General features: G+C 54.0%; 1 protein-coding gene across 1 annotated transcript in view; it reads right to left on the reverse strand.

The window, feature by feature from the left end:
• The window catches only part of MTHFSD (methenyltetrahydrofolate synthetase domain containing), a 145949-nt gene extending 121389 nt beyond the window's left edge, over positions 1-24560 (reverse strand). Inside the window, exons 1-8 of the mRNA XM_055079047.1 lie at positions 24340-24560; positions 23290-23372; positions 22527-22650; positions 14626-14720; positions 8653-8748; positions 8355-8544; positions 6343-6519; positions 3988-4183 (exon numbers count right to left, since the gene is read on the reverse strand). The gene's annotated coding sequence lies outside the window, so the exon portion shown is untranslated. The remainder of the gene's footprint in view (positions 1-3987; positions 4184-6342; positions 6520-8354; positions 8545-8652; positions 8749-14625; positions 14721-22526; positions 22651-23289; positions 23373-24339) is intronic.
• Positions 24561-24584: the final 24 nt, after the last annotated feature.

Raw genomic sequence — 24584 nt, forward strand, 5'->3', positions numbered from 1 at the left:
TGAGACACTTCATTTAGGGGACCCACGATTTGGGTCCTATGAAATTTTGGAAGACTAGGTACAAAGCCAACAGCCTTTACATAAGCAGTAGAGAACTGACATTTCTCACTGACCCATTTTCATGAAGCCCACCTTCCCCTAGCAGCCATCCTGATTTCCGAGTCTTTGTGAAGGCTCCAAATGCCAACGTCACAGCCACTTCCAAAGGGAGGTTCAGTGTGATGTCTCAGCTACAAGTGACCAGGGACCTGACCAACAGTCCTATAAACAAGCTGGGTAATTATCTCTGTCTAGAGAAGCACACAGGGAGTTCCAGGTTTGTTCAGTGGCTTCATGATGTTATCAAGGCCCAGGCGTGTCCCTCCTCAGCCTGTTGGCATTTCGTCCTCAGGCTACGGGACGGCAGCCCCAGACGTAGGCATCACCTCCTGTCTCATGACAGCGTCCAGAGCAGATGCGGGGGAGGGGGTTTCTTTTTGCACTTCCCTTATGTCTTCTTGGCGGGAACTGGGTCATAAGACCCTCCCTAGTTACAGGAGAGCCTGGAAAAGAGAGCACCTAGGATCATAGCCTCCACCGTGGGAGGTGGACCTGCCAGCACACAAGGGGGAAGGTCTGACTTTGCCTAGACAACTCGTACAATCTGCTATGGGAAGCTTCTAGGTGGGGTTTCTGAGTGGGAAACTGGCTGGACCCCAGGGCCATCCCAGGAAGTGGAAAGGTAGAGGTGGTCTGGGGCAGACTTTCTGCATTTCTGAAAGTGTTTTATCAGGTCAAGACCAGAACTGGAATCCAAGTCTCCCATTTGCTGTCTTCTTGGTCACAATCCCCATAAAACTTACAATACATAATCACAGTGAAGCATGCGTGAAGAGCAATTGAGGAAAAAACCCCATCCATGCATCTTTCCGTCCATCCATCCATCCATCCTCCATCCTTCCATTCATCCATCCATCCATCCGTCCATCTATCCATCCATCCATCCATCCATCCTCCATCCACCCATCCTTTCATCCTCCCATCCTTCCATTTGCCCATCCATCATTTTATCCTTCCTTCCTTCCATTCTTTTATCACTTCTTCTCTCCCTCCCTCTTTTCCTCCCTCCTTCCACCCACACTTTCAATGTTTGGGGGAGCCATTTGACCCAGTTATGACCAATGAGACAGAAGAAGTCTGCTTCTGGGGAATATTTTCACCCCCTTATGTAAGGCAGGGACATTCAAGAGAGGCCTCTTTCTTCTTGGGATGCTATCGGGAGAGAATAAGGTGCTCGGAGCTGCCACAGCCATGTTGCCACCGTGAGGCGGGACACGTGAGGATGAAGCACTCTGAGTCTGACACTGAGGGTGCACAGGGAGGAGGGCACAGTTCCTGCTCTTCCGGGCTCGCACTCCAGCGCAGGAGACAGAGAGAGACGGGCAAGTACAATTCCATGTGAACTAGCACTGTCGGGGGACGTGCTGGGAGGTGCAACTGGGTGGTGAGGTAGAGGCTCAATGGGGAACAGAAGGGAGCTAGAGAAGAGAATTCTGGGTAGAGGGCACAGCCTGAACAGGAGAGCACGGAGCTACGATGCATTCAGAATGGAAGGGCTGGGAAAGAAGGTGGAGGTAAGCAGGCTGGACGGGAAAGACAAGTGGGACCCCTGCCCCGCTCACTCTCCCCCGACAGCCCTGGGCTCCCGAGGTTGTACCGCCAGCTCTGTCTCCTTTCTGTCAGGTTCCTCAGTTAAGCTGGTGCCCGCCCAGCCCCATCCTGGGGGCACACTCAGCGGCGAGTTTGGGCCTTGCTTCTCCATGATGTTGAGAAACTTCTGGCCTTTGATATCTGCTCTGGACTCCTGTTTCCTGCTCTCTGCGTTCTGGGGGCGGACAGAGGATGACAAGCCCCTCCCTGGCCGCCCCTCCTCGCCCCTCCCCCTCGATAAGTTCAGTATCAAAGGTCCGCAGAGGAAAGCGGCAGAACTCAGGCCCGCGCTGCCACCGACAGGTTCATCGCGCACAGAAGCCGCTGACGGTCTGGCCCTGGGCCGTCACCTCGGAAAGCTGGAAAGCCGAACTCGCCCTGAGCCATTGGCAGGCAGGGCTCCTGGGAGAAAACCTCCCCGGGACGTACTATTGACAGCTGGCGGGGGGAGAATCCCGAGAGATAACGAAAGAGCAACCGAAATGAAAATGGCCAGGGACACGGACCCGCCGTAGATTTTCCTGGGCAAGGTCGGCTGGGGAGCTGCGGGAACGCGCTTTCCGAGAGACCGAGGCCAAAGGAACAAAGGACCTGCCACAGCTTGGCAGGAGCCCCCTCCCCTGTGACATTAACTGCTTCCTGTTCCCTTCCAACGGGGCAGGAAGATGGAAGTGAAGGAAATGGAAAATGCAAACTACACACCAATTTAGCTTTTTGCTGCCCGGAGCTCAATTTTTGCTAACTTTGGAAATGCCAGAAGAGAGAGGTGTTTTGTCAAGACTTTAAAAACATTATTTTTTAAGGGAAACAAGACAGGCTATTTGTGAGCAGCAGGGACGCACGCCTCTGGGGTGCTGGGCACTCCCACTGCCCCCTCTGGGGTGCTGGGCACTCCCTCTGAGATGATGAGGCTGCTGGGAGCGTCCTCGCAGCCCCAACGCTGCGCCACGAGGCCGCGAGGGCGTTAACGCAGGCACAGCCAGGCCTGCGAAGCTTTACTTTGTTTCCCCCCTCCCCGCTCCCAGCCCCTGCCAATTGACACCAGGGAGAAATCACATCCAGGTGCAGCCTCAAGCGGGCCCCGCCGGGAGAGCCATCTTGTCCCTAAGGGCGAGAGGGCGCTTCAGGGCCAGAGGTGCCAGGCGAGTGTCCGAGCGGAGCGCCTGGCATCAGAGCTGGGATGCACGGGCGGTGTGCCTGGGCCGCTGGCGTGAGCGGCTGCTCACGGGGTGGCTGCCTTCCTCGTGCTGTCCGGGTCTGGGCCCAGGTGCTACCTCCCTCAGGAGGCCTTCCCTGACCCTCCCACATCTAAAAATAGAGCCGCCTCCGAGTGGATCACCCTCCATCTCCTTACCCGGATTTGCCGTGGTTATTTTTCTCTGTGGCACTTGCCACTACTGAAAACACATTATTTACCTCTTGTTTTCTTTACTTTATTTGTTTGCTTGTTTTTCTGCCTCTTGCATTAGACTGTCACCTATAAGAGGGCAGGGAGTGGTGGTATCCACTTTTGTATCCTCGGGGGGATACCAGACACAGAGCAGGAGCTTCATAAACATCCCTGAGTGTGTGAGTGTGTGTGTGTGTGTGTGTGTGTGTGTGTGTGTGTGTGTGAGAGCGTGTGATCTCCTAACACGGAGCCTGGCGTGCAGCGCACACAGGTGCAATCAGTATCGTTCATTCATTTAGTCACTATCTAGGCATTTGTTCATTTCACACTCATGACAGCTCTTCAAAGAAAGTATGGACACCAAGGGGGAAAGGGATGCTGGTGGAAGGAATTGGGAGATTGGGATTGACACACATATACTATCGATACTATGTATAAAACACATAACTAATGAGAACAGACTGTACGGCACAGGGAACTCTAGTCAATGCTCCGTGGTGACCTAAATGGGAAGGAAATCCCAAAACGAGGGAGTATACGTATCTGTCTAGCTGATTGACTTTGCCGTACAGTAGAAACTAACACAACATTGTAAAGCAACTCTACTCCAATAAAAATTTTTAAAAAACATTCTTATTTCTGTAAAAAAAAAAAAACAAAAACAGAAAGTAGCATAAACCCCCTCGTGCAGCTGAGAACACTGAAGCTCAGAGAGGTTATGTGAATTGTCAGTGCCACACAGCCGCAGAGTCGGGTTTGAGGCCCAGGGCTTCCTGACACCAGCATCCCCACCCACCCTTCTGAGCAGCACCTCCCCACCCAACTGCTCGCGCTGGGGCAAGTGGCCCCTGTCGATCCCGGGAGCTGCCGAGTCTGGGAGGCCCAGGAGTCCCGCATGGCGCTGTTACCTGGGCTCAGGCTGTGTTGCCCGGCAGGGTTTCCATCGCGGAGACGGGTCCCAGGGATGGGTGGGATGCCTGGCAGTTGGCCTCTTGCTGTGACAATGACTGCCCTTCATTGAGCCCGTTTGCTGACGGCCTGCAGTGGGTGGTTGTGTTGCACGGCCCTGGTGTCCGTCGGTGAGGGAACGCTGGACAGGACCTGCTATGGAGCATATGTAGGTCAGGTTTTATCCTTGTAGCCACACACCTGCCCATGTCTCACACATACACACACACCCACACACACACCCACACCCACACACACACACACACACACACACGCCAGGTCACTGAGGCAGGGGAAGCTTGCTGCATCCACTGAGCTCATTAGCTCGTGGCAGCTGGACCAACAGCCACGAACCTGAAGAAAGACTCCAGGGCTGAGGACACTGGCACCTTCTAGCCCCAAGGAAGCTGGGCTGAGGTCCTGGTCACGATCTCCTTGATTTGGGGCACGACTGACTTTCCAGTGGACAGCGACGGGTCCTGAAGCCGTGCAGACCCACCCTTGTGTTCCGTGTGCGGTGGAACAATTCAGTGCTGGTTAAAATGGTGCCGACAGAGTGGTCGCTGAGCAGGGGCCGAATGTGCCAGCGCCTGGGGTCCAGGCCAGGGAGAGTGGGGAGCCCAGAGGGCTAGAGCCGACGTGTCCCGTGCTTGCTCCAGGTTTCACAGTTCGAGGAACTAACTGCCAGGCTCTTTTCCAAAGCGGCGGCCCCATTTCACATTCCCAGGTGGCTCTCCTTGGTAATGATTTGTTTCCTCTTCTGCTCATTATTGTATCTTATAAATTGTTGGCAGTGCTTACCTGCCTCTTACAGGTTGTTTTTTTTTTTTTCCTGAAGATAACGTTACCTAACAATAGAAGGTGGCACGGAAGACGGGTCATATCTGGCCATACCGTCTGGGAGGCTCTTGGACTCCAGAAGTGGCCACATACTCTGAGGTGATCGGGACGTCTCACGGGGGGAGGGATATTGTAAAGGACACAGGTTCTATGGAGAAACAGGGGGTTTCTAGAAGGGCTCACAGGTGTTTGTGTAGATCACAAGACCTCAACTCCAGCAGAGGAGTTTTTTTGTTCTTTGGGTTTTTTTTTTTTTGCGGTCCGCGGGCCTCTCACCGTTGTGGCCTCTCCCGTCGCGGAGCGCAGGCTCCGGACGCGCAGGCTCAGCGGCCACGGCTCACGGGCCCAGCCCCTCCGCGGCACGTGGGATCGTCCCGGACCGGGGCGCGAACCCGCGTCCCCCGCATCGGCAGGCGGACTCCCAACCGCTGCCCCGCCAGGGAAGGCCCCCCCAGCAGAGGTTTCATATTCCAGCTTGCATCACTGCTGTGGAAGTGAGGTGCACCCCACTTAAAAGTGAGAAGGGGCTCCCGTCCCCCTTTCCTTTCTACACCAGGAGTCCTACCTCCTGACCCTGGGAGCCTGGAACGGAGGCTGCTCTGGGCCACGTGGGAAGTTGCCACTAACCACATCAACATCTTTAAAATTAATAACATGAATTCCATAGCGAAGGGGCCTGGGCCGGAGAAGGAGGGCTGCTGGCTGCTCCTGGGCCCCATGCTGCAGGTGGGGGACAGGAAACCTGAGGACGGGTGAGACCTCCAGGTGGGCACTGTCCTGTCGGAACGTAAGACCTCAAGGACTTGGCCGTTACTGGGATCAGACCCGTCCAGGCTGAGTGGGGACGGGTTCCCCGAGGTGTAGAGCTCTCATTTCAACACACACTGTCATATATTTATGACTTAGATCGAAAATAGCTTCTTTCTACTCCCCACAAATGCACCTCTCCCCCGTGTGTTTGGTTTAAAAGGATCCAATCTTTGTATTCGAGGGCTAGCCTATGATTCAGGTTTTGTAGAAGCCCGAATTCTTAAATTCTGCAGCTTCAAAGACTTCAGAAGGTCATCCAGTTCAGACTGGCCTCTCCCTCTATCCCAACAGACCCTTATACTGATCGGAAGATCAGGAAGGATCCTCTGGGCAAGTCTCTCAAGCTCTTTCTCTAATCTTCCTTATCAGCAAATTGGGCAAAATAATAAGGTCCAGCTCAGAAGGATCTTGGGAGGATTAAATAAGATACGTATGTAATGCTCTTAGCGCCACGCCAAGCACATTGCGAACATTCAGTAAATGACCGGGTTATCACTGCCATCCGCCTCGCCAAGGCACAGCATCTTCCTTGTGTCCCCCTCTCGCCTTGTGAAACAATCAAGTCTGTAGTTGGCTCATAAATGAAAGCTCCCTTCGCAGTCCCATTACAACACAGGGGGCAGAGCTCTTAAGTTCGTTCCAGACCAGCAGGAACAAGCTCTTACCTTCTCAAGGGCTGAGGTCAGAACACTGGGACAGCCCAGGTGGCACAGTTGGCATCTATGACGCCACGCCCTCTAGTGGAAGGATGAGGCTCCTGAACTCAGGTGTGCAAAAGGAGGCAGGTGAACGGGAACGTGGCAGAAGCAGGTGAATTCTCATGCCATCTGAATTCAGTCCTCCTGAGACACAGACAGTGAAAAAGGTAATCAAGATTACAAGGCAACGCAAACAGAAATGTATCCTGAGGAATTTACATTTGCAGTGTCCTTTTCGTGCTTTGTTTTCTAAATCTATGCTCAAAGCCAAAGAGCAGGATAAGGGAAGGGGCCGCTCATACGGAGGGGGCTTCCTTTTGAGCTGAAAAAAAAAATGTTCTAAAATTAACTGTGCTGATGGTTGCTTAACCCTGTGAAGATACTAAAAACCACTGAGTTTTATACTTTAAGTGGGTGAATTGTATGGGATGAAAATTATATCCCCAAAAGGCTATTTTTAGAAGTTGACTTTTCAAAATGTTTTATTGTCTTTAGATATTCCCCCAATACTTTTATTATGAAAATAGAAAACACCCATAAAAAGAGATTTTTCTCGAAGTGTTTATTTGCATTCTTTGAGTTCCAGACGCACTTGTAGTTTGCCCCACCAGAGAAGTTCCCCTGAGGTCAGCAGTACACCCCAGCGTGTGCCAGGTGCCGTGGAGATGGGAGACGTGCAAACCTGGACGGTGAATGGAAGTCTCTTGTCCAGTTGCGGAGCCCAGACTGATCCTTAGAAGCAACGAGGCGAAAAGAGACAAGATGGCTCAGAATAAGGGGCTACATTATTTGCTGAGTGAGTTAAAAGAAGGATATTATTGAAGGTTCAAATAATCCAGGAAGGCGTCAGGAAGGAGGGACCTGAGCTAGAACTTAATAGGTTTACTAGAAAGAACAAGTAAAATATAATACAAATGAGTAAACGAAAAGTAACACAGAGGCAGGACAACAGCCTCAGCTCTCCCTCCTAGGGCCCTACGGTGGGCTGGCGCCCTGCGTCCTGCACATCGCGACGTTCCCCAGAAGACAAGCGTATCATTCAGGGAGGAGAGGGTCCCGCTCCCCCCTCCCCAGTCTCCGGCTGGCACTCCCACTGGCGGACCCCAGCCGGAAGCCAGAGAGCAGGGGCCACTGACACAGACCATGTGGCCAGTCCCCAGGGAGAGAGGATGGAGGAAAGGACGGAAGAGTGATCGGGAGGGCTGCGTGGAGGCGTCCAGCACCTCTAGCTGCGGCTGCAGGGGGTTAGAGTGTGACCCATCTGTGTCCCAGAGGAGAGGGGATTTTCTCAGGCAGGCTGACGGAGGACAGAGATGGAGGCCCTGAGCTGCCCCCGGCTTTCAATAGCAGAGGGGCGAGAGTGTCACTTTGATCGTTAGAGTGTGCGGGGCTCTTGTTAAGGTCTCTTTATTCATTTACTTGAGAGCCTCGCCACCCCGCCGGTGAGGTGGTCCTCAGCCGTCACCCGGGAGCTGGTTAGAAATGCAGAATCTCAGCCCCACCCGCACACGCTGCCCTAGAACCTGCATCTCGACCAGATGTGCCCGGCAATTCGGGCGCAGGCTGCTCTTGGAGAAGCTCTGCTGCCAATCACGCCAGGGATGCGGGTGGGTGGGGGTGGTTAGGGACAAGCCAGTTAGAGTTCAAAGGTGGGCGTGTCCACCCTGCCGCAGGTATTGGGCCTCAGGCATAGGAAGTCATGGCTGCCGGCCCGTCTGTCCAGCAGGGTGGGCACCACCGCGCCACCGCGCCTCGCTCTTCCCTGCAGACGCCAGGAGCCGCCCCACAATTCTCTCTACACAATACACCTGTATCCACTTCTTGTCCACCAGAGCGGGCAAGTGAGATGAAATTTAGTTGCCTGATGTATACACGTAATATCGCCCATGTATAACTTTTGGCAGCAATATAAAATCCACTGAGTCCCAGAAGACCAACACCGTGGCTGTTTTGTACATTCATGATCCCTGTAGACCCACACAGTCCGTGGCCAGCCAGCAAGAAGCTCAGAATCCGGTCAGGAGGCGAAGAGATGACATTGACGTCGTACGTCCGGAGTACCAGCCCTGAGAGAAGTGCCGTGTGCTGTGGTCTCCGAGGCCAGCTCTGTCCCCACGGGAGGGAGGAGGAGGGAGGAAATGCCCTTGTCCCAGGCCTGGGAGGATGGACCTGTGTGGCCAGAGGACACAGACAGGGAGACAGAAAGTCATTCCCACCGAGAAGGAAGCCACCTGCTACAGAGCAGAGTTGAGTCCAAGGCCCGACAGCTGTGCTCACCTGTCGAAAGGTGCGGGTCTGAGTTGCAGGAGCAGCAGGTGTGTCTTTCTTTGGCTCCCAAGCGTACCTGAACTGATACTGTTATTTCTTCAACTTCTGAAAGCAAAGTTAAACATAGAAACGACAATATGGATAACATGCGTATTTGACAACCATCTCGGAAGTCTTGTCAATGCGGAGATGTAAGATGCCCCCCCCTCCCCTTATCTAAAAGCGCTCTGCCTGAGATTGATGCGTCGGTCACCTGTGTATCTTGAGCAGATGCTGAGAAAGGCAAAGGTCCGGTTCTGAGGCCTTGCAAACCGGACAAGACGGCAAGAGGTGGCTGCCCCAGCTCATGGTGGCCTCACACCATGTGGATGGAGACGGCGCTACCTACGGGAGAGCTGGGCTGTCCAGACACTGTGGGCCTGGCAGCGACCCTTGAGAAATGGAACAAAGGGACCTTAAGTTGCATCTGACTGGGTTCCACCCGGTGCTTAATATGCAGCGTAGACACGAACTGATGGTGGGTGTGGGGCAGCGTGACTTGCTGGGGTGGTGACGTCGTGTCACATCGAGATAACGTCTGGCGTCAGAGGAGACGTATGCTGGCTCTGCTGTGCACCAGTGAGGAACCTGGGGGACGCAAAAGTACCCGTAGCTCCGAGCCCCGCCCTGCAGTGGAGAGACAGCGGTGGTCGGCGCAGTCCCAGCGCTGAGGGCACACTCCGTCCACGTGGTGACGGGAGGGGCGTGTCGTCCTCACGTTAGCGTCAGCATCCTGCTAGCGTGACCGCACAGGGAATTTGCTAGAATCGTATTATATAACATGTGTTATATTAAAAAACGTGGGGTGGGGTGGCCGCTCTCGGAAGTATTTCGCCCATGACTACTGGGTAGGATCCATGAAACGACAGGACCCGTGTGCTCTTAAGTGTACACACTCCAACTCTGCGTGTGCCATGTCATCGACACGGAAAACACTCCACACTTACACGTTCTCCAAGCTGTCAACACGTGTGGGGAGTGCGGGCTGTTCCCGGGCTGTTGCCAATATCGCAGTAGAGGGAGGGGTGGCTTCGATGATTCAAACCATGACGCTTACAGCGGGGCTGGGAGAACCCAGGGATGGGGGCACGGCATCACGGGTGCAGCCTCTTCTGGACTTTCAGTCTCCAGGCGGCCAGTCCGTTCCATGACCGGCTCCACCAAGCCTCTCACTCTCCGTCCCTGCTCTTGAAGTAGTTGTCTTGTTTTCTCCGCAGGTGTCCCTTGGAGACCACACAGCCTCTTTTTTTTTTTTTTTTTTTTTTGACACGATTTCAGACAAATGGAAGAGGCGCACAAAAATTCTCAAGATGCCCTTCTCTGAGATTCCCCAAATATGAACGTTTACCTTCTTTGCTGTATCCCCTCCCCAACACACGGAGGAAGCTGCATATAAGATCTGCCTCTCCACTAAATACTACCATGTACATTTCCTAAAAATGAGGGATTCTCTTCTGTAACCACAGTACAATGATCAAAGTCAGGAAACTAAAACTGACACAACTCTGAGCTAATCTACAGCTCTTATTCAGATTCTCCAGTTGTCCTAAGAAAGCTCTTGATTGGCTGAAAGTGGATGGACCGACAGGCTGAAGAAGATGTGTCTCATCTCCAGCTGGCTCCTGCCCCGCTCGGCTTCTCTGTTCCACTCCTGCATCGTTTTTCATTTTTGGTCATTTCTAATGATGTCCTACTTCAGAATCAGTAGTCATACTGACGACAGGAACGGTTCTGTGCGGGCTTCTCTTTCTGTAATAAATCTCCGTTTCAAGCAATAGTCCAAAGACTAGCCCGTAGGCCACGTGTTTCAGAGCTATGAATGATCACTGAGGTCTGCTCTGATTTTGAGATAACTTATGAAACTAGTTGTGTGTGCGTGTTTTGTAGGAAGCACGTGTGCCCATGTACGTGAGCACGGAATAATACTGGGGCAGCTGCGTTCGGCTATCCGAGTGGTGGTCTTGAATTTACACAGCCCTCCCGGTTGACTCCGGGCAAGGAAACCCAGTCCCCCGGAGCTTTACGCATCACCTGTCGACTTTCAGGCAAGACCACTGTTACTTAAAGGGATCTGTTTTGTTTCAACATTCTAAGTCCATAGATACGCTGAGAATCTATCAGTGGACTATCATTCAGCCTTAGAAAGGAACGAAGTACTGACAGATGCTAGGACATGGATAAATCTTGAAGACATCAAGCCAAGTTAAATATGCCAGTTACGGAAAGACGAATACCGTAGCACTCCACTTCTATAAAGTAGTAGGGGAGTCGAATTCATAGAGACGGAAAGTAGGACGGAAATGGTACAGAGGAACTTATCTGCAAAGCAGAAATGGAGTCACAGATGTAGAGAACCAAGGGGGGAAGCGGGGGTGAGAGGAGCTGGGAGATTGGGACTGACATTACATACACTACTGTGTATAAAAGAGATAGCTAATGAGAACCTACTGTAGAGCACAGGGAACTCTACTCGGTGCCCTGTGGTGACCTAAATGGGAAGGACATCCAAAAACAGGGGATATATGTATATGTAGAGCTGATTCACTTGGCTGTACAGCAGAAACTAACACAAGACTGTAAAGCAACTCTACTGCAATAAAAAAATAGGTTAAAAAAAAAAACGTAGGATGGTAGTTGCCAGGGACCAGGGGAGGGGTAGGGTGGGTTCGGTGTTCAGTTACAGAAGACGAAAAAGTTCTAGGGAAGTTCTAGGTGGTGACAGTTAAACAACAGTTTGAACGCACTCAATACCACAGAACTGTGCACTTAAAATGGCTAAAATGGAAATTTTACGTCAGGTATATTTTACCTCGATTTTAGAAAACTAAATAATTTTTTAAAAATTTGCATTTCAGGGCTTCCCCGGCGGCGCGGCGGTCGGGAGTCCGCCCGCCGAGGCGGGGGACGCGGGTTCGCGCCCCGGTCCGGGAGGATCCCGCGTGCCGCGGAGCGGCCGGGCCCGTGAGCCGTGGCCGCCGAGCCCGCGCGTCCGGAGCCCGCGCTCCGCCGCGGGACAGGCCGCGGCGGTGAGAGGCCCGCGGACCGCAAACAAAACCAAACAAACAAAAACTTGCATTTCAGAGGAAGCCAGCATCGTGCTCCCTTGCACGGAGAAGTTCTGCGGCAGTGCTTACAGGTGTCATTATTCTGGTCCCTCTGAGCCCCCCTCAGCTCATCAGCCACCCCGCGTTGCCGTGTCCCCGGTTCTCTTCAGTGTCACCCGGAAAGGTGGGCACCAACGGAACACTCTCGGGAACGTCCCCCGACAGCAGTCGTTGGCCTGACGTTAGAAATGAATGATTTTCCATCGTACAGGCGGGGGACGCGGGTTCGCGCCCCGGTCCGGGAGGATCCCGCGTGCCGCGGAGCGGCCGGGCCCGTGAGCCGTGGCCGCCGAGCCCGCGCGTCCGGAGCCCGCGCTCCGCCGCGGGACAGGCCGCGGCGGTGAGAGGCCCGCGGACCGCAAACAAAACCAAACAAACAAAAACTTGCATTTCAGAGGAAGCCAGCATCGTGCTCCCTTGCACGGAGAAGTTCTGCGGCAGTGCTTACAGGTGTCATTATTCTGGTCCCTCTGAGCCTCCCTCAGCTCATCAGCCACCCCGCGTTGCCGTGTCCCCGGTTCTCTTCAGTGTCACCCGGAAAGGTGGGCAACACGGGAACACTCTCGGGAACGTCCCCCGACAGCAGTCGTTGGCCTGACGTTAGAAATGAATGATTTTCCATCGTACTAGTGACCCGGTTGTGGGTTCCATTAGCACCGTATGTTACTCGTCTACGTTCTGAGTGGAGCCTGGCCTGGTGCGTGCTCTGCCATCTGCCCCGGCATCGGCACAGCCCACGTGGTGCACGGAGGCCAGGGGCCTCCTCCACCCAGCGTGGTCTTGCATCTCTCCCCAGCCAGAAAGCACGCGTGGGCAGAATGCACGGAGCAGGGGAAAGGTGGATTCTTTCAGCTCCGCAAGTCACAGTGAAGTGGGCCCATGGGGTTTGTAAAACGTGTGTCTGGCAAATGATTCCCTGTGGGCTGCAGAAATCCAGATGGAGGACGTTTTCTAAGGGCGACGTCAGAATTGTACATCTGCCGATCCCAGCAAGTGCACGGCGCCAAGGAGAAGAAGCAGGTTGTCTGTCCACAAAATCTGAGAGCACGGATGTGGTTTTGGGGGCTTGTTCAACTCTAGAAGACAAAAAGGCACGGCGTCTTCCATCCCCGCTGGGCTTGGGCATGGTGAGAGCAGGAGAAGCCTTAGCATCGCCCACAAGGGCTCTGTTTCACAGACGAGGAAACGGAGGTATGGGAAGGGGGGCAAAGTGAGTTGCCCAAGGCTGCCCAAGGTTGGAACTTGAACTTGGGGCTCTGTGGACTCAGTGTGGGGTCCTCTGGCCTCACCACGCGGGACATGGCATTGGCAAGTAGCCCCTGACACTGTGGGTCCGCTTGTCTAGGTGCTGCCGTTCGCTGCTGTGCTGCTATACCCTAAGTCCGGTGCCGTGCCACTCTGATTCCTGGTTCCCCGTGCGCAGATGGGAGGCTCAGCTGACACAGTGCTCGGTCCATAAGGGACTGATAATGGCGAGTCACGGTACAGGAGAGGCCAACAGGACACGGCCTGGGTGTCCACGGCGGGTCAGAGCGAGGGCTGGGGACTGGCTGGGCTGGCGACGGTGGGGGAGATTGCCAGCAGACAGGGGCCTGCAGACCCCATTGCCACATTCAGGCCGGGTGTCCTGTGGGCTGAGACAGGGCTGAGAGACGGGAGGCTCGTCCGCACGAGCCCTTTTGAGGCTGCATGGCCACGTGCTCCACTTTGACGACGGTACACGAAAGCCGCGCTGGCTGCTCTCCACTCACCCCTCCAGATCCGTCCCGCGTGCTGCTCTGTGCCTTGGGAGGCTGCCCTGCAGGGACTGTGTGACGGGGCTCCCACACTTCCGGTCGGGATCAGACAATGGGACGTGCCAGAAGCAGACTGGAGGGCGGGAGCAGAGAGGGGCCAGGGGCTTCTCCTCTGCACCCCTCATGCCTGGCTCTAGCCTCCCCAGCTCTTTCCCCTGCCCCTTCCAGCCCAGGTGGGAACGGCGCCCCCACCCTTGTTAGCCTCCGGATACCTCCCCAGCCTGGTTGGTCCCCAGAGCCCTGCCCTTGCTCTGTGAATACTGCCCTCCCGCCCTGACACTGGCTTCAGCTACCTCTGGCGGAGGCTGCTTTCCTGGTGGGACCACGATGGATACAGGAGGTGATCGTCAGACCACAGGAATGCCGACATCTAGATTCAAGGTACGGACAGCGCATATTCTGTACGGTTTGGAAATCCCCTCGAGATCCCACATCAAAGGGGTGAAGTGTTAGGCAAAATGAGCAGAGGCCTGGGCTACCTCTGCACTCGTGGAAAAGTCTGCAGAGACCAGGGCTTATTCAGAGGCCGCGGTGACTCCCCTCCCACCCAGACGGAAGGGTGTCTGAAGTCTCTGGGGCCGGTCTGGGAGTTAAATTGGCGTCCAGTCTATTGTATCACTAACTGGCACCCTCCCTCCTTCCTTCCCTCCCTTCCTACCCTCCCCCCTCTTCCCTCCCCCGCCAACACCCTCCGCAACCCGCTTCCTCTCTTCAGGAAGCACAGAGCCAAAGAAAACACATGTAAACCCCATTCGGGAGCTTTTAACCCAGTTCAGCAGTTGTCAACAGTGGTTCCCGGACCCTGAGGTGTTTCCAGGGCCTCTTCGTAACATTTTGGAATGTTATAAAATCTTGCACGGGTAAAAGATCCACGCAAAGTTCAGGACAGACCAACAGAATTGAATGTAATAAGTACAAAACGTTCATTCATTTGGTTTCACATTCCACATTGCTACTAGTCTTTAAGGAACTACCTCTCGTCGAGTTTTGGTGTAGTACTAACGAATAATACCCATAATTATCCAAAAAGACTAATAACTTACCCCTTAATTTCCAAATCCACATCTGTGTGTGGCCAGGCTTCTTTTCATATGCACCAGATTGAAGGAAGAAGCAGATAAGAGAACCCAGATGTTTCCTAAGCCAGACATTAAACACGTTTGCAAAAATGTAAAACACTGTGAATCTTCTCACTGCTTTTCTATTTTGCAAAACATGATTACTTCTTTCAAAAATACGTTATCTGTGTTAACATGCAATGGGTTCACCCTCGTTCTCATTTATATGACTTAATGGATAAGATATTTTGAAATTTTATCAATGTTACTGTCAAATTCTGTAAATTTTGACAGATATAAGCTACAAAAGCAAAGCTCTTTAGGATTTTCAACCAGTTTTAAGAATGTAAAGAGGTCCTGAGATTTAAAGGTTTGAGAGCCTCTGTTCTAGGAGCGATATTGTAAACACTAGTATCAGCTGATGCCTGAGGAAGGCGCAGACCGTGCTCATCAGCCACGCTTTCAACAAATCCCCACTAAATTATGTGCCAGAGATTTAGGGTCTGGCCATGTAGTGTCACAGTGCCCAGGAGGTTAGGGTTTTGTTGCATCAGTGGGAAAGCTGTGCCGCCCTGGGCAAGTTCACTTCCTCCTCTGAGCCTCATCTGGAAATGGGGATTCAGTGGTTCCCGCCTGACAGGAGGGTGCGTCGTGGGAACTAAGTGGTGGTGGAGACGAGGAGGGTGAGCACGGCTCACCCAAACGGGCGCGTGTGCCGGCCCCGCGCGCAGCATTTCACAGCCAAGTTCTCCCTAAGTCCTCGTGCAGCCCCCAACCCAGTCCTGTCACCCCTTCAGGCTGCTTGGGAGGGTGAGTGAGACAGTGCCTTCTCCGTGCGAAGACCGTAAACCCCGAACCCCTTCAGCACCTTCCTGTCGCTAAGGGTAAGGACTCCTGCAAAGATCCTTTTCTGAAGGTTAGGGATGCCCGCTGGGCAGCAGGGAGCCTCACACCTGGAGGACAGCACACATCTGGGAAAAGATGCCAACAATCTCCATAAAACTCTTTCCCAGCCTCGGGCCAGTGGGTTGTTTAGAAACCTGCAGGGGGCAAGGAAGACCAGCCCGCTGAGGAGCCTGCCCTTCCCGGATCCTTGAGAAACAGGTATTTCACGCTGTATTGGCACACAGGGGCGGCCAGCAACCCCTGCGCCTGTCTGCCTGGCTCTCGGGTAATTTTACAAATTGGCTTTTGCTGGCAAGGGAGGTGGGCAGATGTGGGTGGGGGAAGATTCCGCAAGGTCACAGGATCAGATCTGGCCCGGCTGTTGGAGACTTCTGGGGTTATCTGCGCTCTGAGAAGCTGTCTATTTTGGGGACCTGGGTCGATGCTTTCAGCCAGCAAGTGTCTGCGAAGCACCTAGTAGGTTCTAGGCACCGTGCTAAGTGCTGAAGACACAGTGGTGAGCAAGGCTGACAGAGTTCTCATGCCCACGGAAGGTCACGTGCACAGGTTCTGGGGATTAGGATGGGGGCATTATTCTGCCCACCTCATGGAGGGGCAGAGCTGTGTCTCCAGGCCGCCCTGTCAAGGCTGTGGGCGCTGACCGGCTGCGCTCCTGCACAGACGCGGGGCTAATGATTCGCTCAGTGGCTGAGCTCGCTCTGGCTGCCCCACACGCAGCCACGGAGCAGGTCTCTTCTATGACGCGGCCACGTGCCGTCTCCTGCCAGCGTCTCCTTTTGTTTCCAGAGCGGAGTCCTCAACTTGACTGCCCACTCAGCGGCCTGGGGCCTTGCTGGAGAGCCGGCGGGGCCCGAGAGTCTGCATTTCTAGCCCATTCCTGCTCCCGGGGACAGCATGGCTGCTGGTGTGGACTGCACATGGGAGGGCACGGGTGGAATTTCTGCTCCGTGCTGATTCCCGTGGCCTGGAACAGAGGTCGGCACGTAGTAGGTGCTTAATAAATACCCAGTGAATGAATGGATTCCCCTTGGTCCCTCCCCTGTTTCTCAGGACCAGGACCTGGCATCCTTCTCTCGCTGACAGGCCCTCTGGAGTTCTGGTGGAGGGAAGGAGCCCAAAAGGCACCAGCTGGAGTGACAAGTAACAGACCCGACAGGCAGACACCGCTCCCTTTCCTCCAGGATTCTCTACCTCTATTATTTGTATACTGTTTCACTTGCTATGTGTAACCCAAAACCTCACGTTGCCACACCAATCCCACCAAACCTCCAAAAATGAGGGCCAACTGAGCGGCAGCGGCCCCCTGCCCGCCCCCACAAGGGCACGCACGCATTCACCAGCTACTGTTACGGCCCCCCAAGCTTAGCTCCCCTCCCGCCTCGCACCGAGGTCCAGCCACGACTCAACGTGGGCTCTGTTTATTATTCTAGAGAAGCAATTTTCAAGGGGCTGAAATACTTGTTAAAATTAAGGTAAAGAATGTAAACCACAGCCAGGCCGGTTCACCTTGTGCTTCAAAGGGCTCTTGTTCCTCCAGGCACCGCCTCCTGCAAGCTTCCTGCAGGTCTCCACCAGCCCCGGCGAAAAGGAAGGCCGGCCGCCCAGCGGACGGGCAGAGCGGGGCCTGCACAGCTGTCCTGGGGCGGGAGGCACCTGCTGGGCCCGGGTGCAAGATGGCCCAGGAAGGCTGAAGACAGTCAGTGGAGGGGGCCTGACAAGTGAGGAGGGCAGGCGGGAGTGTGCGGCGCCCACGGGCGTCTGAGGGGCCCGCCGTGCCCGTGGAGCCGGCTCTGCCTCCCAGTGGGTGGAGGTCCACGGCCCCCCAGGCTGAGTCCTGGCATCGCGGAGCCTGGCTTAGGTGGAAGGGCAAGGGTGGAGGACTTGGACCGGGTAAACGCCGAAAGGCGGAGCCCTTCAAGGAGAACCACCCAGGGCTGCTTCACAGCACAGACTGCCGCCTCTTGTGCCAAGAACCTGCTGCTTCCAAGGGGCTTTTATTCTCTGCGGACAGCTCCCTTAAAAACTGATAACGGGGAAGGAGGCCTATTTAGGGAGCTTTAGCCTCGAAAGCCCCTCCGGCGGCTGGAGGAGGGCCCTGGAAGGCTGGGTGTGCGTGGGGCTCCCGCGCTGAGATTCTCGAGAAGGTCTCGCCCTCCCAACGGGTCCAAATCGGTGGTCCAACTTCCTCTGGAGATTAGATCGCCAAGTGGGGAGAATGATTAATTGAAATAAAATGGATGAATCTGAGCTTTTTCCAAAGTGGGTTCAGATTCAAGTTCAGGCTACATCTCCGCAGGCTCCTGGCACCAGCACGGCACCCTCAGCCCGCGCCTGTGAGATGACTCACTGCTTCTGGTGGAGGGGGTTTCAGGACCCAGGTTCCAACCCAGTTCCTCTGCTGTTTGGGAGCTGAGCGATGGTGTGCACGCCCATCTCTAGAACGTCTTCCTGTTCACTGTTCAAGACAGGGCGAGGGCGCCGCAGACCCCGACACGGGGCGTGCACCGTGGCAGTCGGTGAGATGGTTAGAACGTCAGACGGGGCCCTTGCAGCCAGGCAGGTGGGGACCAAGTCCCCTGCCCAGTAACCGTGGATGCGCCCTCGGCCGTGTGTCGAACCTCCCTGCGCTTCAGGCCCCCCTCTGTAAAGGCGTGAATGTGAGAGCACCCGTGAGTCATGCAGTCCTGGGGAGCCGTTTCCATTCGTGTCTCTGGCATCACCCGCTGACCATGAGTCAGAGATAAGATGACACATCCAGAAAGCAACGATTTAGGGGTACAAAAGGCACCCTTCTGGCCTCGATCAGTGGCCGGACACGTGCTCAGTGAATCAGGGGAGCTATGGTGTAAGCCCCCATCTGAATCTAAAAGCCCAAGAACCAGGAACACTGACGTCCGAAAGCTGGAGAGGGTGGATGTCCCAGCTCAGCAGAGAGAACAGATTTGCCCTTCCTCCGACCTTCAGTTGTGCCCGGACCCTCAATGGATTGGGTGACACCCGCAATGGTGGAGAGCCATCTGCTTGCAGAGGTTCACCATCTCGATGCTCATCTCATGCCGAAACACCCTCCCAGACAGGAAAAGTGTTTCATCAGCTACCTGGGCATCCCTGAGCGCGGTCGAGGGGACGCGTGAAATTGACCATCACAGCTGCACGGCAGCCCGCAGCTTCCCAACGGCCGTGCGGAGCCCCCGTACCCTGAGAGGCCTGGGGAGCCCGCCGCCGCTGGGTGTACCGTTTCCAGGTGAAGAGCGCTGATTGAGACGTCTGCCGGTTTGGAGCCATCGCATGTGAGGCTACAGGGGACCCCCTGGCACCTTTCTCTTGGGCGCTGATGTCTGCTTTGCCACGGGAAAGCTGAGTGAGACTCCTGGGGCCCAGCGGGGCGGGCGCTGAGTGTATCACCACGTGGCCAGAGCCCTGTGGGTCGGCTTTGAGCTGTGCAGCCAAAGGGAGTCTGGGACAGACGAGAGACCCGGCTAACGGCGTTCGTTCCTCCTTCGGAACGCAGAGTCCATCACGGGAGAGCCCGACTCCGTCCGGGTTTAGCAAACGGAGGGTAATTAGGACAGTGGGTGGTCCCATCGTCATCAGGCAATTAGATCTGAGGAAGCACTCCCCGCACAGAGGCCAGCCTGCATTTACTCAGCTGCCCGGTGGGCTCAGCGCCCTGCACGCCTATCTCTCCTGACAGCTGCGGGAAGCTTGGGGAAGCGGCATCCCCGGATCCACGTCGGGCCCTGGAAATATGCCACAGGGAGCAAGCAGCAGCCACCACTCAGGGGGTGAGGAAGTCTGCGCTTTGCTTCTTGAGGGAGACAGTGGAAACGGTTCCCAGAAGGCAGAGTCTCTCCGGGAACGCTTTAACAGCCGGAGTGGGCGTGGATTCACTCCGTGACGTGGGTGTCAGGAGAATTCTATTTATTTATCTGATTTTTCTCAATCAGACAAATCCATTTGCAACTGTCCCTTCCCTCTCCCCCTACCACGCGTTGAGGCTGGTGAGAAATTTAACCTGTGTCATTTTGCCCTTTTTGAGGCGGGTGGGTAGCAGGGAAAAGGCAACGCCCTAGAGACAGTTACCTGTCTTAGGCGGCCTTAAGCGATTCAGAAGAGTTGAGGGAGGGGTCTGGTGTGATTTCCACCATGGCTACTTGGAGCCCAAGCACAGCAGCCCACGTGGTTGGTCTAGTGCAGGGCAGACAACTCCACCACAGTCTAAACAAGCGTAGGCCAGGAGCTAGCTGGTGGAGGTGCAGGTGGAGGTGAGGAGAGCCTGCTGCGGGCAACCACCCCTCTGAGCACTTGGCAGGTGCCCTGCCTGAGTCACCAGGGAAACGAGCACAGGGGCAGGTCTGGGACACTAAGCAGGCCGTCGTCACCACTGCTCTGGAGGGATTCCGGGAGTAATCTAGAGTTGCCAGATTCGGCAAATAAGAATGCAGGATGCCCAGTTAAATGGTAATTTCAGATAAACAACTGTATGAATTTCCTAGGGCTGCCATAACAAATTATCACAAACTGGGGGGCTTAAAGCAATAGAGATGTACTCCCTCGCTGTTCTGGAGGCCAGAAGTCTGAAATCAAGGTGTGGACAAAGTTGCGCTCCCTCTGGAGGCCCTGAGGGAGGGAGGGCCCTTCCCGGTCTCTTCAGGCTTCTAGTGGCTACTGAAATCCTTGGGGCTCCTTGGCTTGTGCAAGCATCACTTCAATCCCTGCCTGTGTTCACGTGGCCTTCCCTTGGTGTGTCTCCGTGTCTTTACATATTGTTCTTGTAAGGGCACCAGACATTGGATTTAGGGCCACGCTCATCCAGGGTGGCCTCATCGTAACTAATTATATCCGTAAAGACCCTATTTCCAGCTTGACACATTCTGATACTCCGGGTGGACGTGGATTTTTTGGAGGACACTTATTCAACCCATGACGATAATGAAAATAGTTTTGTAGTTGCATGGGACATATTTTATACCAAAATTATTCATTTTTTTTCTGACATTCAAATATTTCAAAAGACTTATTTATACTAAAAATTATCAATTTTTACCTGACATTCAAATATTGCATGGGACATTATTGTATTAAAAATTATTCATATTTCATCTGGCCACCCAACTCCTGAGACCCATGGCATCCGTGTCCTGTCCCATCTGAAGTGCAGGCCAGTGCATTCCCGGGAGAGGGCACAGCCCTTCCCACCCCGAGGCAGTGTCAACACCCCCTGGGCCCTGGGCCCACCCTGCAGGTACAGGAGAGCTCAGACTCTGGCAACTGAGTAATGGTCTCCCCTTCCTGGATGGGGGTGGGGAAAGGAAGTGCTTCACTGAGGTTGCAAAGCAGAAACAAAAAAGGTCAATGTTACCTCTTTTCTCTCTGTCCCTTAGGGCAAGAGCCGAGCCTCTCAGCTATGAGGAGTGGTGGCCTGAAGCTGGGCACAATTGCCGTGCAGATAAAATGCAGGGGAAGAGCTGAGAAGCAGGGCTGCCTGCTCACTGATTCAGCAGTTTGTTACGCACGGGGCGGGGGGGGCAGTGAGGGGACCCAAACATCCTCAGCGGTGAGCGTGATGCGTTCACACCATTGGGGCAGCCCCACGCCGGGCTGTGTGAGCAGCCGCCTGCAGCCGCGGGGCGCAGTCAGGGCGCCCAGCCCTGGGCACCGTCTCCTCTTCTCACGACCACCAGTAGTTCCCTGAGTGTCCCTGTTTGCACCCGAGGGGGCTCTGGTGGGTCAGGCGGTCAGTGACAGAGGGAGCGGGATTTGAACCCCCTCCCCCGTGCCTGACTCCGACTCACACACAAGGCACCGAGCTCGTCCCCCACGTGGCCACGCACGCGTTCACCCACTGCACAGGCGGTCAGTGTGTTTTACCAAGCGCTTGGGGCCGCTCAAGGCTCGGCGTCCCTGCAGGAGGCTCCTGGAGCTTCCGCTGTGTGTGCAGGGGGTGATGACTGCGTGGCGGAGAGTGAAGAGGGTGAAGGTAAAAGAGTAATGAGCGCGTGTGAGCGTGTTCGTCTGTGTGTACATGAGCGTGTGCGTGCGAGAAGGCCCCTCTGGGTGAGTGTAGGAGCGTGGGCATACGTGTGGGTGAGTTTCTTTTTTCTTTTTGGTGGTGGTGGTTTCCTCTTTATTAATGTGTCTCCTACCTTCCCCCCACAATTTCAGTCCCTTCCATCTACCCCCCTCCGCCGCCAAACGAAGGCAATGAAAAGAAGGGATTGTTGGAGTTCTGAGCTCCTTGGGCAGTTAGAAAGGGAACAGAAACCGAAACAATCAGTGGATGTGACAGGGACTGACAATGGAGAAATCTCAAGCAGAGCGGGAAAGGTGGAAGGGAGAGGGAAGGAGTGTGTGCACACGCATACACACGTGTATGTGGTGGTGTGTACCGGTGAGTGTAAATGTGCGGGCATGTGACTGTGTGTGTGTGTGTGTGTGTGCGCGCTATATTAAACGCAGTGGTCAGAGAAGCTCCCTCTGATGAGATAATGTTTTGGAAGACACCATCTGAAAGAAATGAGGGAGCGAGCCCAGCTGGTTGAGGGGAAGAGTGCAAGGTGGTGGCAGCAGCGAGTGCAAAGGTCCTGGGACAGGATTGGGGCTGGTGTGTGGAGGCTCAGAACAGAGCCGGTGTGGCCGGGACTGAGTTTATGTCTCACAGCTTCAGGCTTTTTGACACTGGCTCTGTCACCCTGTCAGAAATCCTCAGGGAGGCATGGCATGGCCAGGGAGCCAAACTGTCCATACTGACTGGTGAATCCTGCATTGCTAACCCAGCAGATGGGAGAAATGTCGGTCTGTAGAGCAGAGATTCCGGTAGAAAACCCCAGAGACATCCACTATACTACCTAGGGATTTGCCCACCTATTATTAGAGGCTCTAATAATATAGGCTCTTTGTATGGGCAAAAGAATACACATATTATCCAGAAACCTAAAACGTAACGGCATACTTCTATAATGAAAAAAACTTGCCCAAACCTGTGAGATGTTTTCTACCGCAGCCTTCACTCACGTTAAACCTTCAGCGTCTGATAGAACAAGACTTCGGTCACATCCAGCTCAACGGGATCAGCCCCAGGGAGGACTTGAGTAGAGAGGCTCTCTGGTTATGGACACAGAATAAAAAATGAACAGTGGTGAGGGTGGGGAAGGGGGAGGAGGGCAGTGAAAGCTGCAAGCTCAGATACAGGTGGCATTTTGGAATGAAATACTGATTCCCCAATATACAAATTACATATCTGTATGTAAGTCAAATCATTATGCTGGACGCCTTAAACCTACAGAGTGGCATAAGTCAATGATATCTCAATAAAGATTGTACCTCAAGAAAAAAATACACAGAGATACACAGAGTCTTTCCGAAGCCAAGTTTAAAAAGCTGAGCAGTACGTGGTGAATCCTTTGAACCCAGGCACTGGAATCGGACAAACCAGGAGTGGAAACTCAGCTCTGGCCACGTGGCCTTGGAAGTCACTTGAGCTGAAAAACGGAGAAACCAGGATTTCACAGTTCCCAGTGTTGCCTCAAGAGAGCAGGGCACAGAGTAGCCGTGGATGACGAATTAGACAGAGGAAAGCCTTGAGATGATGACAGTGAATGGCAAGGAAAAAGACCAAGAGAGGAGGGGTCCCCACAAGCAGAGGGAAGAGGGCGGGCCCTGAGGGCGGACAAAGACAAGCCCATATTTGGAGAGAGCACCACACGTGACCTGTTTAGAGATAGGTGGGAACATTCCCCTTACCAAGGAATTAGAGGTGCTGGTGGAAGGGACTCCACGCCTCCACATTTCATGGCAGGAGACGATGGAGCAGTTTCCCCAAAGTTCTGAGCAAAAGAAAACAGGGTGAAGAATATGAAGTCCGGGCACACTGTCTTTCAAGTACGAAGACAACAAATCGGTATTTTTGAGAACAAAACAAGAAAGCACTGAATGCTACACTCATTCATCCCATCAGGGCACTGGAGAATTCCTCGACGACGTGGAGCTGAATGAGAGACTTACAAAGAATCCCAAAAGAAGACACTGTGGGGAAGTGATGGGTGATACCATGAAATCCACATAGACTGGGATTCTGCACACGTGGGGCAATTGTTGTTACAGAATAGAATTTACCCTAAACAGTATAAACCCTACATTTGGAACTTTACACCTGGGGGGCGACTGGTATTCAGAACACAGGTTATATCGTAGGGGTTCCGTCAAAGGACACGTGATACAGGCGGTTAGTGGGGCCGCGTGAAAGCTGGAGCCTGTGGGGAGTCGAACAGCGTTGCCTTAAGGGCACAGCCTTCGGGTCACCCCTCCCCACAGTTTTGGCATCCACTTTTCTTAGCTTTGGAGTGATTTTCAGGAATCACCATCTTTTTTTTTTTTTTTTTTTTTAAACATCTTCACTGGAGCATAATTGCTTTACAATGGTGTGTTAGTTTCTGCTGTATAACAAAGTGAATCAGTTACACATATACATATGTCCCCATATCTCCTCCCTCTTGCGTCTCCCTCCCACCCTCCCTATCCCACCCCTCTAGGTGGTCACAGAGCACCGAGCTGATCTCCCTGTGCCGTGCAGCTGCTTCCCACTGGCTATCTATGCCACATTTGGTAGTGTATATATGTCCATGCCACTCTCTCACTGCATCCCAGCTTACCCTCCCTCCTCCCCGTGTCACCATCTTTTGTGGTAAAGAATTAGTTTGGCAATTCCCTTGGTGTTACTTTACATTTTTTCAATTAAATTCAAGTAAAAGAAATACATTTTCATTTTTAAATAGTGTGGATAGTGTTACTCACGTGTATTAACTTCCTCTCTTCAGCTTTCTGTCGATATTTGTGTGTGTACGCAGGAAGACATTCAAAAAGACAGCCATTGGGGCTTCCCTGGCGGCGCAGTGGTGGAGAGTCCGCCTGCCGATGCAGGGGACGCGGGTTCGTGCCCCGGTCCGGGAGGATCCCACGTGCCGCGGGGCGGCTGGGCCCGTGAGCCGTGGCCGCTGAGCCTGCGCGTCCGGAGCCTGTGCTCCGCAACGGGAGAGGCC

This window comes from Physeter macrocephalus, chromosome 17 (genome assembly GCF_002837175.3).
Source record: "Physeter macrocephalus isolate SW-GA chromosome 17, ASM283717v5, whole genome shotgun sequence".
Lineage (NCBI taxonomy): Eukaryota > Metazoa > Chordata > Mammalia > Artiodactyla > Physeteridae > Physeter > Physeter macrocephalus.